The sequence below is a fragment of the Syngnathus floridae genome, unplaced genomic scaffold, assembly GCF_059516105.1.
Source record: "Syngnathus floridae isolate MCC-2025c unplaced genomic scaffold, RoL_Sflo_1.0 HiC_scaffold_56, whole genome shotgun sequence".
Taxonomy (NCBI): domain Eukaryota; kingdom Metazoa; phylum Chordata; class Actinopteri; order Syngnathiformes; family Syngnathidae; genus Syngnathus; species Syngnathus floridae.
Genome location: NW_028284085.1, coordinates 282496 through 296032, shown reverse-complemented (window position 1 = coordinate 296032; position 13537 = coordinate 282496). Strand labels below are relative to the sequence as shown.

Below are 13537 nucleotides of genomic sequence, written 5' to 3'. Positions count from 1 at the left end.
TACTTCCTATCAGGTCTCAAATCGAGATTTGGCAAAATACAATTTCAGCAAATCCAATTTTGCCAGGGAACAAAAATAGATTAAATAAACTAAATAAGTCCTCTTCCCATTAAATAAATCAGAAAAGTCTGTCTTGTAACCAGTCCTCTTCAAACAAGTAAAGTCTGCCCATTTTGTGCCGTAGATTTTGTGTCTATGCCTAGTATTTAAACAAAATCATAATTTAAACGACTTCTTTCCTTCATTCACTTTGGAAATTTGGAATTGCAGCAAATCGAATTTTGGCAGGGAACAAAAATAGATCAATTAAACTAAATAAGTCTTCTTCCCATTAAATAAATTAAAAAAGTCTGTCTTGTAACCAGTCCTTTTCAAACAAGTAAAGTCTGCCCATTTTGTGCCGTCGATTTTGTGTTAATGCCTAGTATTTATACAAAATCATAATTTAAAGGACTTCATTCCTTCATTCACTTTGGAAATTTGGAATTGCAGCACATCAAATTTTGCCTGGGAAGAAAAGTAGATTAAATAAATTTAATAAGTCTTACTACTTCCCATTAAATAAATTAAATACGTCTTACTTGTTCCCACTCCTTTTCAAAACAGTAGTTTAAAACGAGGGCCCTTCACTCAATCTTTAACCTCAACCCCGCACGTTGTGTTGTATCTGTGAATGTTGGTTGTGGCCAAATGATAGTTTTCTTTCATTCGTTTAGGTTCCAAGAAAACTTGATGTAACTCTACTTTTAACTGCCGTTTCAGATAAGCGGGTATTACGTCGCAGTCAAATGCCGCGGATATGACGTAATTGCCCGAACCTCCGCCAAAATTCAAATCTGTTGGCGCGATGGCCGTGAGCCACTGAGCAGCGACGATTATCAACAGAAATATCTTTATTTTCTGCTTGCAACTGGACCGTCTAGAGCGTACACGGTAAGTAACACTCATTGTGTTTAAGGAGATTTACGTTTGTAATAGCAGAAGTGTAGCCGCGTTGCGTTGTACGTGTGAAAATTGGTCGAGGCGAAATGTTAATGTTTAATTTCATTCCTTTAGGTTCCACGGTGTTTGTTGGCTGCAAGTTTTCCACTGCAAGAAGAGGCTCGTATCATTGACCAGGAGCGAGCTACAATGGTGAGTAGCCATAACATTTATGTTAAACACTTCCTATTTCATGTCTAACAGTACTTGATTTAACAAATAACCATAAATAAATACAGTGTGGGCACTGAAGTTAACATATGTGATTATACTGCCTAATCTGTCACGGAGTAGATTGTTGCAAAGTAATATAAGATCCAAAGTTGTAATTCAGAATAGTTTTCAAAAGAAGGCCATTAGAATTATATACAAGTCTGATTACCCTGAACAAGCTATTAATTAAATCACAAATTCTTCAATTCAAAGATTTGGTAGATTATCAGACAAATAATGTCTAACAGTAATTGATTTAACACATCACGATAAGTAGATTGAGTGTGGGCACTCTCAAGTTAACATATGTGATTATACTGCCTAATCTGTTACAGAGTATGTTGTTGCCAAGTAATGTAGAATAGATCCAAAGTAGTAATCCAGAATAGTTTTGAAGAGGCCATTAGAATGATAAACAAATCTGATTACCTTGAACATAATAACAAGCTAAGTGTTTAATATGTCCTATGAAGTCAAAATTGGGCACCATCATGTGGTGAAATTTGGAATTGCATCACATCCAATTTTGCCTGGGAACAAACAGATTACATAAATCTTAGTTTTGAATAAGCCACTCCTTCTCAAACAAGTAAACTCTGCCCATTTTGCGCAGTAGATGTTCTGTTAATATCTAGTATTTATACAAAGTCATAATTTAAATTGCTTTCAACCTTCATTCATCGGTTCAACCAACATTACTCGCTCTTATTACCAACTTGTATTGATTTAACTAAGCGTTTAATACTTCCTATCAGGTCTCAAATCGAGATTTGGCAAAATACAATTTCAGCAAATCCAATTTTGCCAGGGAACAAAAATAGATTAAATAAACTAAATAAGTCTTCTTCCCATTAAATAAATCAGAAAAGTCTGTCTTGTAACCAGTCCTCTTCAAACAAGTAAAGTCTGCCCATTTTGTGCCGTAGATTTTGTGTCTATGCCTAGTATTTAAACAAAATCATAATTTAAACGACTTCTTTCCTTCATTCACTTTGGAAATTTGGAATTGCAGCAAATCGAATTTTGGCAGGGAACAAAAATAGATCAATTAAACTAAATAAGTCTTCTTCCCATTAAATAAATTAAAAAAGTCTGTCTTGTAACCAGTCCTTTTCAAACAAGTAAAGTCTGCCCATTTTGTGCCGTCGATTTTGTGTTAATGCCTAGTATTTATACAAAATCATAATTTAAAGGACTTCATTCCTTCATTCACTTTGGAAATTTGGAATTGCAGCACATCAAATTTTGCCTGGGAAGAAAAGTAGATTAAATAAATTTAATAAGTCTTACTACTTCCCATTAAATAAATTAAATACGTCTTACTTGTTCCCACTCCTTTTCAAAACAGTAGTTTAAAACGAGGGCCCTTCACTCAATCTTTAACCCCAACCCCGCACGTTGTGTTGTATCTGTGAATGTTGGTTGTGGCCAAATGATAGTTTTCTTTCATTCGTTTAGGTTCCAAGAAAACTTGATGTAACTCTACTTTTAACTGCCGTTTCAGATAAGCGGGTATTACGTCGCAGTCATGTGCCGTGGATATGACGTAATTGCCCGAACCTCCGCCAAAATTCAAATCTGTTGGCGCGATGGCCGTGAGCCACTGAGCAGCGACGATTATCAACAGAAATATCTTTATTTTCTGCTTGCAACTGGACCGTCTAGAGCGTACACGGTAAGTAACACTCATTGTGTTTAAGGAGATTTACGTTTGTAATAGCAGAAGTGTAGCCGCGTTGCGTTGTACGTGTGAAAATTGGTCGAGGCGAAATGTTACTGTTTAATTTCATTCCTTTAGGTTCCACGGTGTTTGTTGGCTGCAAGTTTTCCACTGCAAGAAGAGGCTCGTATCATTGACCAGGAGCGAGCTACAATGGTGAGTAGCCATAACATTTATGTTAAACACTTCCTATTTCATGTCTAACAGTACTTGATTTAACAAATAACCATAAATAAATACAGTGTGGGCACTGAAGTTAACATATGTGATTATACTGCCTAATCTGTCACGGAGTAGATTGTTGCAAAGTAATATAAGATCCAAAGTTGTAATTCAGAATAGTTTTCAAAAGAAGGCCATTAGAATTATATACAAGTCTGATTACCCTTAACATAACAACAAGCTATTAATTAAATCACAAATTCTTCAATTCAAAGATTTGGTAGATTATCAGACAAATAATGTCTAACAGTAATTGATTTAACACATCACGATAAGTAGATTGAGTGTGGGCACTCTCAAGTTAACAGATATGATTATACTGCCTAATCTGTTACAGAGTATGTTGTTGCCAAGTAATGTAGAATAGATCCAAAGTAGTAATCCAGAATAGTTTTGAAGAGGCCATTAGAATAATAAACAAATCTGATTACCTTGAACATAATAACAAGCTAAGTGTTTAATATGTCCTATGAAGTCAAAATTGGGCACCATCATGTGGTGAAATTTGGAATTGCATCACATCCAATTTTGCCTGGGAACAAACAGATTAAATAAATCTTAGTTTTGAATAAGCCACTCCTTCTCAAACAAGTAAACTCTGCCCATTTCGCGCAGTAGATGTTCTGTTAATATCTAGTATTTATACAAAGTCATAATTTAAATTGCTTTCAACCTTCATTCATCGGTTCAACCAACATTACTCGCTCTTATTACCAACTTGTATTGATTTAACTAAGCGTTTAATACTTCCTATCAGGTCTCAAGGCAAGATTTGGCAAAATACAATTTCAGCAAATCCAATTTTGCCAGGGAACAAAAATAGATTAAATAAACTAAATAAGTCTTCTTCCCATTAAATAAATCAGAAAAGTCTGTCTTGTAACCAGTCCTCTTCAAACAAGTAAAGTCTGCCCATTTTGTGCCGTAGATTTTGTGTCTATGCCTAGTATTTAAACAAAATCATAATTTAAACGACTTCTTTCCTTCATTCACTTTGGAAATTTGGAATTGCAGCAAATCGAATTTTGCCAGGGAACAAAAATAGATCAATTAAACTAAATAAGTCTTCTTCCCATTAAATAAATTAAAAAAGTCTGTCTTGTAACCAGTCCTTTTCAAACAAGTAAAGTCTGCCCATTTTGTGCCGTCGATTTTGTGTTAATGCCTAGTATTTATACAAAATCATAATTTAAAGGACTTCATTCCTTCATTCACTTTGGAAATTTGGAATTGCAGCACATCAAATTTTGCCTGGGAAGAAAAGTAGATTAAATAAATTTAATAAGTCTTACTACTTCCCATTAAATAAATTAAATACGTCTTACTTGTTCCCACTCCTTTACAAAAAAGTAGTTTAAAACGAGGTCCCTTCACTCAACCTTTAACCCTATTTATTCACCTTCTAGGCTAAGTGTTAAAGGCTAAGTGTTAAAGGCTAAGTGTTAAAGGCTAAGTGTTAGAGGCTAAGTGCCAGAGGCTAGGCGCCAGAGGCGAGTTTTTGTGGGCTGAAGTTTTAGTGGGGTTAGTGTGAATACAATCCAAAAGAATACAACAGAATACAATACAATAGAATATAATACATAGATTAAATTCAATAGCTCTTACTACTTCCCATTAAATAAATTAAATACGTCTTACTTGTTCCCAATCCTTTTCAAAAAAGTAGTTTAAAACGAGGGCCCTTCACTCAACCTTTAACCTCAACCCCGCACGTCACATTGTGTTGTATCTGTGAATGTTGGTTGTGGCCAAATGATAGTTTTCTTTCATTCGTTTAGGTTCCACGGTGTTTGTTGGCTATGTTTTCCACTGTCAGAAGGATGAAAATACAAAGTACAACGCTTGGACGTGGGCGAAGACGTCACCGGTGAGTCCTTCCTTCCTATTTATTTACCTTCTAGATGCTAGAGGCTAAGTGTTAGAGGCTAAGTGTTAGAGGCTAAGTGTTAAACACAATACGAACAACACAACGATACTGCACTGAACAACACGATACCGCACTGAGAAACACGATACCGCACTGAACAACACGATACCGCACTGAACAACACCATGCCGCACTGAACACCATGCCACACTGAACAACACCATCCCGCACTGAACAACACCATGCCGCACTAAACAACACCATGCCGCACTGAACAACACCATGCCTCACTGAACGACACCATGCCGCACTGAAAGACACCATGCCGCACTGAACGACACCATGCCGCACTGAAAGACACCATCCCGCACTGAACACCATGCCGCACTGAACAACACCATCCTGCACTGAACAACACCATCCCGCACTGAACAACACCATGCCGCACTGAACAACATTATGCCGCACTGAACATTATGCCGCACTGAACAACACCATGCCGCACTGAACAACACCATGCCGCACTGAACAACATTATGCCGCACTGAACAACACCATGCCGCACTGAACAACACCATGCCGCACTGAACAACACCATGCCGCACTGAACAACATTATGCCGCACTGAACAACACCATGCCGCACTGAACAACACCATCCTGCACTGAACAACACCATTCCGCATTGAACACCATGCCGCACTGAACAACACCATCCCGCACTGAACAACACCATCCCGCACTGAACAACACCATGCCGCACTGAACAACATTATGCCGCACTGAACAACATTATGCCGCACTGAACAACACCATGCCGCACTGAACAACACCATGCCGCACTGAACAACACCATGCCGCACTGAACAACATTATAACGCACTGAACAACACCATCCCGCACTGAACAACACCATGCCGCACTAAACAACATTATGCCGCACTGAACAACATTATGCCGAAATGAACAACACCATGCCGCACTGAACAACACCATGCCGCACTGAACAACACCATCCTGCACTGAACAACACCATCCCGCACTGAACAACACCATGCCGCACTGAACAACACCATGCCGCACTGAACAACACCATGCCGCAATGAACAACACCATCCCGCACTGAACAACATTATGCCGCACTGAACAACATTATGCCGCACTGAACAACACCATGCCGCACTGAACAACACCATGCCGCACTGAACAACACCATCCTGCACTGAACAACACCATCCCGCACTGAACAACACCATGCCGCACTGAACAACATTATGGCGCACTGAACAACATTATGCCGCACTGAACAACACCATGCCGCACTGAACAACACCATGCCGCACTGAACAACACCATGCCGCAATGAACAACACCATCCCGCACTGAACAACACCATGCCGCACTGAGCAACACCATGCCGCACTGAACAACACCATCCTGCACTGAACAACACCATGCCGCACTGAACAACACCATTCCGCACTGAACAACACCATGCCGCACTGAACAACATTACGCTGCACTGAACAACACCATGCCGCACTGAACAACACCATGCCGCACTGAACAACACCATGCCGCATTGAACAACACCATGCCGCATTGAACAACACCATGCCGCACTGAACAACACCATCCTGCACTGAACAACACCATGCCGCATTGAACAACACCATGCCGCACTGAACAACACCATCCTGCACTGAACAACACCATCCCGCACTGAACAACACCATCCCGCATTGAACAACACCATCCTGCACTGAACAACACCATGCCGCACTGAACAACACCATGCCGCACTGAACAACACCATTCCGCACTGAACAACACCATGCCGCACTGAACAACACCATCCTGCACTGAACAACACCATCCCGCACTGAACAACACCATGCCGCATTGAACAACACCATCCTGCACTGAACAACACCATCCTGCACTGAACAACACCATGCCGCACTGAACAACACCATGCCGCACTGAACAACACCATGCCGCACTGAACAACACCATGCCGCACTGAACAACATTATGCCGCACTGAACAACATTATGTCGCACTGAACAACACCATGCCGCACTGAACAACACCATGCCGCACTGAACAACATTATGCCGCACTGAAAAACACCATGCCGCACTGAACAACACCATCCCGCACTGAACAACACCATGCCGCATTGAACAACACCATGCCGCACTGAACAACACCATGCTGCACTGAACAACATTATGCTGCACTGAACAACACGATCCTGCATTGAACAACACCATGCCGCACTGAACAACACCATCCTGCACTGAACAACACCATCCTGCACTGAACAACACCACCCCGCACTGAACAACACGATCCCGCATTGAACACCATCCCGCACTGAACAACACCATGCCGCACTGAACAACACCATTCCGCACTGAACAACACCATGCCGCACTGAACAACACCATGCCGCACTGAACAACACCATGCCGCACTGAACAACATTATGCCGCACTGAACAACACCATGCCGCACTGAACAACACCATCCCGCACTGAACAACACCATGCCGCATTGAACAACACCATGCCGCACTGAACAACACCATCCTGCACTGAACAACACCATCCCGCACTAAACAACACCATGCCGCACTGAACAACATTATGGCGCACTGGACAACATTATGCCGCACTGAACAACACCATGCCGCACTGAACAACACCATGCCGCACTGAACAACACCATGCCGCACTGAACAACACCATGCCGCACTGAACAACATTATGCCGCACTGAACAACACCATGCCGCACTGAACAACACCATGCCGCACTGAACAACACGATCCCGCATTGAACAACACCATCCTGCACTGAACAACACCATGCCGCACTGAACAACACCATGCCGCACTGAACAACACCATGCCGCACTGAACAACACCATGCCGCACTGAACGACACCATCCTGCACTGAACAACACCATCCCGCACTGAACAACACCATGCCGCATTAAACAACACCATGCCGCACTGAACAACACCATCCTGCACTGAACAACACCATGCCGCACTGAACAACACCATGCCGCACTGAACAACACCATGCCGCACTGAACATTATGCCGCACTGAACAACATTATGCCGCACTAAACAACATTATGTCGCACTGAACAACACCATGCCGCACTGAACAACACCATGCTGCACTGAACAACATTATGCCGCACTGAACAACACGATCCCGCATTGAACAACACCATCCCGCAGTGAACAACACCATGCCGCATTGAACAACACCATGCCGCACTGAACAACACCATGCTGCACTGAACAACATTATGCTGCACTGAACAACACGATCCTGCATTGAACAACACCATGCCGCACTGAACAACACCATCCTGCACTGAACAACACCATGCCGCACTGAACAACACCATGCCGCACTGAACAACATTATGCCGCACTGAAAAACACCATGCCGCACTGAACAACACCATCCCGCACTGAACAACACCATGCCGCATTGAACAACACCATGCCGGACTGAACAACACCATGCTGCACTGAACAACATTATGCTGCACTGAACAACACGATCCTGCATTGAACAACACCATGCCGCACTGAACAACACCATCCTGCACTGAACAACACCATCCTGCACTGAACAACACCACCCCGCACTGAACAACACGATCCCGCATTGAACAACACCATCCCGCACTGAACAACACCATGCCGCACTGAACAACACCATTCCGCACTGAACAACACCATGCCGCACTGAACAACACCATGCCGCACTGAACAACACCATGCCGCACTGAACAACACCATGCCGCACTGAACAACATTATGCCGCACTGAACAACACCATGCCGCACTGAACAACACCATCCCGCACTGAACAACACCATGCCGCATTGAACAACACCATGCCGCACTGAACAACACCATCCTGCACTGAACAACACCATCCCGCACTAAACAACACCATGCCGCACTGAACAACATTATGGCGCACTGGACAACATTATGCCGCACTGAACAACACCATGCCGCACTGAACAACACCATGCCGCACTGACCAACACCATGCCGCACTGAACAACACCATGCCGCACTGAACAACATTATGCCGCACTGAACAACACCATGCCGCACTGAACAACACCATGCCGCACTGAACAACACGATCCCGCATTGAACAACACCATCCTGCACTGAACAACACCATGCCGCACTGAACAACACCATGCCGCACTGAACAACACCATTCCGCACTGAACAACACCATGCCGCACTGAACAACACCATCCTGCACTGAACAACACCATCCCGCACTGAACAACACCATGCCGCATTGAACAACACCATGCCGCACTGAACAACACCATCCTGCACTGAACAACACCATGCCGCACTGAACAACACCATGCCGCACTGAACAACACCATGCCGCACTGAACAACATTATGCCGCACTGAACAACATTATGCCGCACTAAACAACATTATGTCGCACTGAACAACACCATGCCGCACTGAACAACACCATGCTGCACTGAACAACATTATGCCGCACTGAACAACACGATCCCGCATTGAACAACACCATCCCGCAGTGAACAACACCATGCCGCATTGAACAACACCATGCCGCACTGAACAACACCATGCTGCACTGAACAACATTATGCTGCACTGAACAACACGATCCTGCATTGAACAACACCATGCCGCACTGAACAACACCATCCTGCACTGAACAACACCTTTCCACACTGAACAACACCATGCCGCACTGAACAACATTATGCCGCACTGAACAACACCATGCCGCACTGAACAACACCATGCCGCACTGAACAACACCATGCCGCACTGAACAACACCATGCCGCAATGAACAACACCATCCCGCACTGAACAACACCATGCCGCATTGAACAACACCATGCCGCACTGAACAACACCATCCCGCACTGAACAACACCACCCCGCACTGAACAACACGATCCCGCATTGAACAACACCATCCCGGACTGAACAACACCATGCCGCACTGAACAACACCATTCCGCACTGAACAACACCATGCCGCACTGAACAACACCATGCCGCACTGAACAACACCATGCCGCACTGAACAACATTATGCCGCACTGAACAACACCATGCCGCACTGAACAACACCATCCCGCACTGAACAACACCATGCCGCATTGAACAACACCATGCCGCACTGAACAACACCATCCTGCACTGAACAACACCATCCCGCACTGAACAACACCATGCCGCACTGAACAACATTATGGCGCACTGAACAACATTATGCCGCACTGAACAACACCATGCCGCACTGAACAACACCATGCCGCACTGAACAACACCATGCCGCACTGAACAACATTATGCCGCACTGAACAACATTATGCCGCACTGAACAACACCATGCCGCACTGAACAACACCATGCCGCACTGAACAACACCATGCCGCACTGAACAACACGACGTCGCACTGAACAACACGACGCCGCACAGAACAACACGACGCCGCACAGAATAACACAATACCGCACAGAACAACACAATACCGCACAAACAGTTTTAGATAATATTACGTCGCAGTCATGTGACGCGGACATGACGTCAATAGGCGGAACTCACGGCAAAATTATAATCCGTGGGCGTGGCTTGCAACAGGAAGTAGGAAAGCGGCAGTTCTGGCAAACAAGACACAGCTGTTAGTAACACGATGACTAACAAGGCAAATATTTTTGTTTTCAGCTTGCAACTTGACCGTCTAGAGCGTACAAGGTAATTACAACTGTTTTTTTTTAGCCCTGAAAAGCAAGGGAGTGTGGCGTTTGGGAGGAATGTCGAACTCGGCGTCTGCTTCCAGCCACAGACGCCAAATTTCGACGATTATTTCGACTGGTCAACGGTTGTAAATTATTGCGTTGACTAAAAACTTTATTTAACTCTACTCTTAACTTTGCCGTTTCAGATATGCGGGTATTACACCGCGGAAATGACGTCAATAGGCTGAACTCTCGCCAAAATTCAAATCTGTGGGCGCAATGGCCTTGAGCGAGACACCGGATACAAACACGACGATTATCAACAGAAATATCTTTATTTTCCGCTTGCAAGTGGACCGTCTAGAGCGTACACGGTAAGTACAACTCATTGTGTTTAAAAAGATTTACGTTTGTGTAGTTTGCGTTGCGTTGTATCTGTGAATGTTGGTTGAGGCTAAATGTTAATGTTTAATTTCATTCCTTTAGGTTCCACGGTGTTTGTTGGCTGTATGTTTTCCACTGCAAGAAGAGGCTCGTATCATTGACCAGCAGGAGCTACAATGGTGAGTACCCCTTTCGTCTTCCATTTATGTTAAACACTTCCTATTTCATGTCTAACAGTACTCGATTTAACAAATAACCATAAATAAATACAGTGTGGGCAGTCACGTTAACATATGTGATTATCCTGCCTAATATGTTTATCACAAATATGTCACTAATCACTAATATGTTTATTTGTTTATCACAACACCTTTGGACCTTCAGCAATCGATTATTTACCTTCATCTACATAGAGACAGAACGATGGTGTCTTAAACATCTCATTCATTTCACCAAATAACTTCACGCAGGTGGATAACGGCCGTCTCGGTCACGCTATGTTGCGTGATGCAGTTTTGAAGAACCAAATGCATTTATTCAATGAATAAGTCAAGCTAGTTCTATGTTTATGATGTTGTAAGTTACGGTACCGATTGAAGTTGAGTTCGAAGCCAGTGGAAAACAGCGCTGCGTTTGTGCTCTCCAGGTACAAATGTTGTGATCTCTGACTGACGACCGGGCGAGACTCGAGTAAGAGATGTCCAAACGAGCTCCGGCAGGGCGGGCCAAGGCGGAGCGAACGGACGCCCTTCAGGCCGCCAATGACGAGCTGAGAACCAAACTGATGGACGTCCAGTTAGAACTTCAGCAGGAGAAGAACAAGGTGAAAACCTCAACAGACAGACACTGCCTGCCTCCCTGCCTGCCTCCCTGCCTGCCTCCCTGCCTGCCTCCCTCCCTCCCAGTTTTCCCGATGTAGATTAGACATGCGTGTGCCATGACTGTGTCAGCCTACATCAACAAATGCACCGAGGACGTCAGCACCACTAAGAATATCATCACCCGGGGCAACCAACGACCCTGGATGACTGAGGAGGTACGTCAAACGCTACGAGCGCGGAACTCTGCCTTCAAGTCTGGCGACAAGGAGACACTGAGGACAGCGAGAGCCAACTTGAACCGTGCCATCAGGATAGCGAAGCGAGACCGCAGTCGAAAATTTCAGGATCGTTTCCACGACGTCAAAAACATCAGGAGTATGTGGCAAGGCATACGGGCGATTACAGACTACAACTCACCCTCCCCCCCCCCGGTGGGTGTAGTTGATGCTGACTTTCTAAATGGTCTAAATAACTTCTTTGGGAGGTTCGAGGCACTAAACGGCACTCCAGCAGTTAAAACTGTCCCCCATCAGGAAGAGGAGGTACTCTGCCTTGACTCCGCCGATGTGTTGAAGACCCTGAGGAGAGTCAACCCCTGTAAGGCCCCTGGCCCCGACAACATTCCTGGGCGTGTGTTCAGGGAATGTGCAAGTCATCTGGCTGGGGTCATCACAGACATTTTTAACACCTCGCTGGGCCAAGCCACAGTGCCGGCGTGCTTTAAGACTGCCTCCATCATTCCGGTGCCGAAGAAACCTCAAATCACCTCATTTAATGATTACCGGCCTGTTGCACTGACTCCGGTTATGATGAAGTGCTTCGAAAGGCTGCTTAAAGGTCACATCGTTTCCAGACTCCCCCTATTATTTGACCCGTTCCAGTTTGCCGACCGGCAAAACCGCTCCACTCAGGACGCCATCTCCTCCGTTCTTCACCTGAGCCTGGCTCACCTGGAGGAGAAGAACACCCATGTGCGGAGGCTGTTCCTGGACTTCAGCTCAGCGTTTAACACCATCATCCCACAGCATCTGGTAGGAAAATTGGAACACCTGGGCTTCAACACCCCCCTTCGCAACTGGCTGCTAGACTTCCTCACCAACAGACCTCAGTCAGTCCGGGTCGGACAGAACACCTCTGATGTCATCACCCTCAGCACAGGCTCCCTTCAGGGCTGCGTCCTGAGCCCCCTGCTGTGCACCCTGATGACACACGACTGCGTCCTCAGGTTCACCACCAATCACATCGTGAAGTCAGCAGACGACACAACGGTGGTGGGGCTCATCAGAGACAACAACGACCTGGACTACAGAGAGGAGGTGGAGCAGCTGGTGGGCTGGTGCAGAGAAAACAGCCTGATCCTGAATGAGGAGAAGATGAAGGAGATCATCGTCGACTTCAGGAAAAAACAGCCTCACCACGCTCCACTGATCATCAACAGCTCAGCTGTGGAGGTGGTCAGCACCACCAAATTCCTGGGGGTCCACATCACAGAAGACCTCACCTGGACTATGAACACTACGGCACTGGTCAA

General features: G+C 44.9%; 1 long non-coding RNA gene across 1 annotated transcript; it reads left to right on the top strand.

Annotated features, from left to right (window-relative positions):
* Positions 1-11011: 11011 nt before the first annotated feature.
* Positions 11012-12288, top strand: LOC148378261 (uncharacterized). Its single transcript, XR_015856064.1, has 3 exons — positions 11012-11175; positions 11288-11364; positions 11832-12288. It is a non-coding gene; the product is annotated as an uncharacterized LOC148378261 (long non-coding RNA).
* The last annotated feature ends 1249 nt before the right edge of the window (positions 12289-13537 follow it).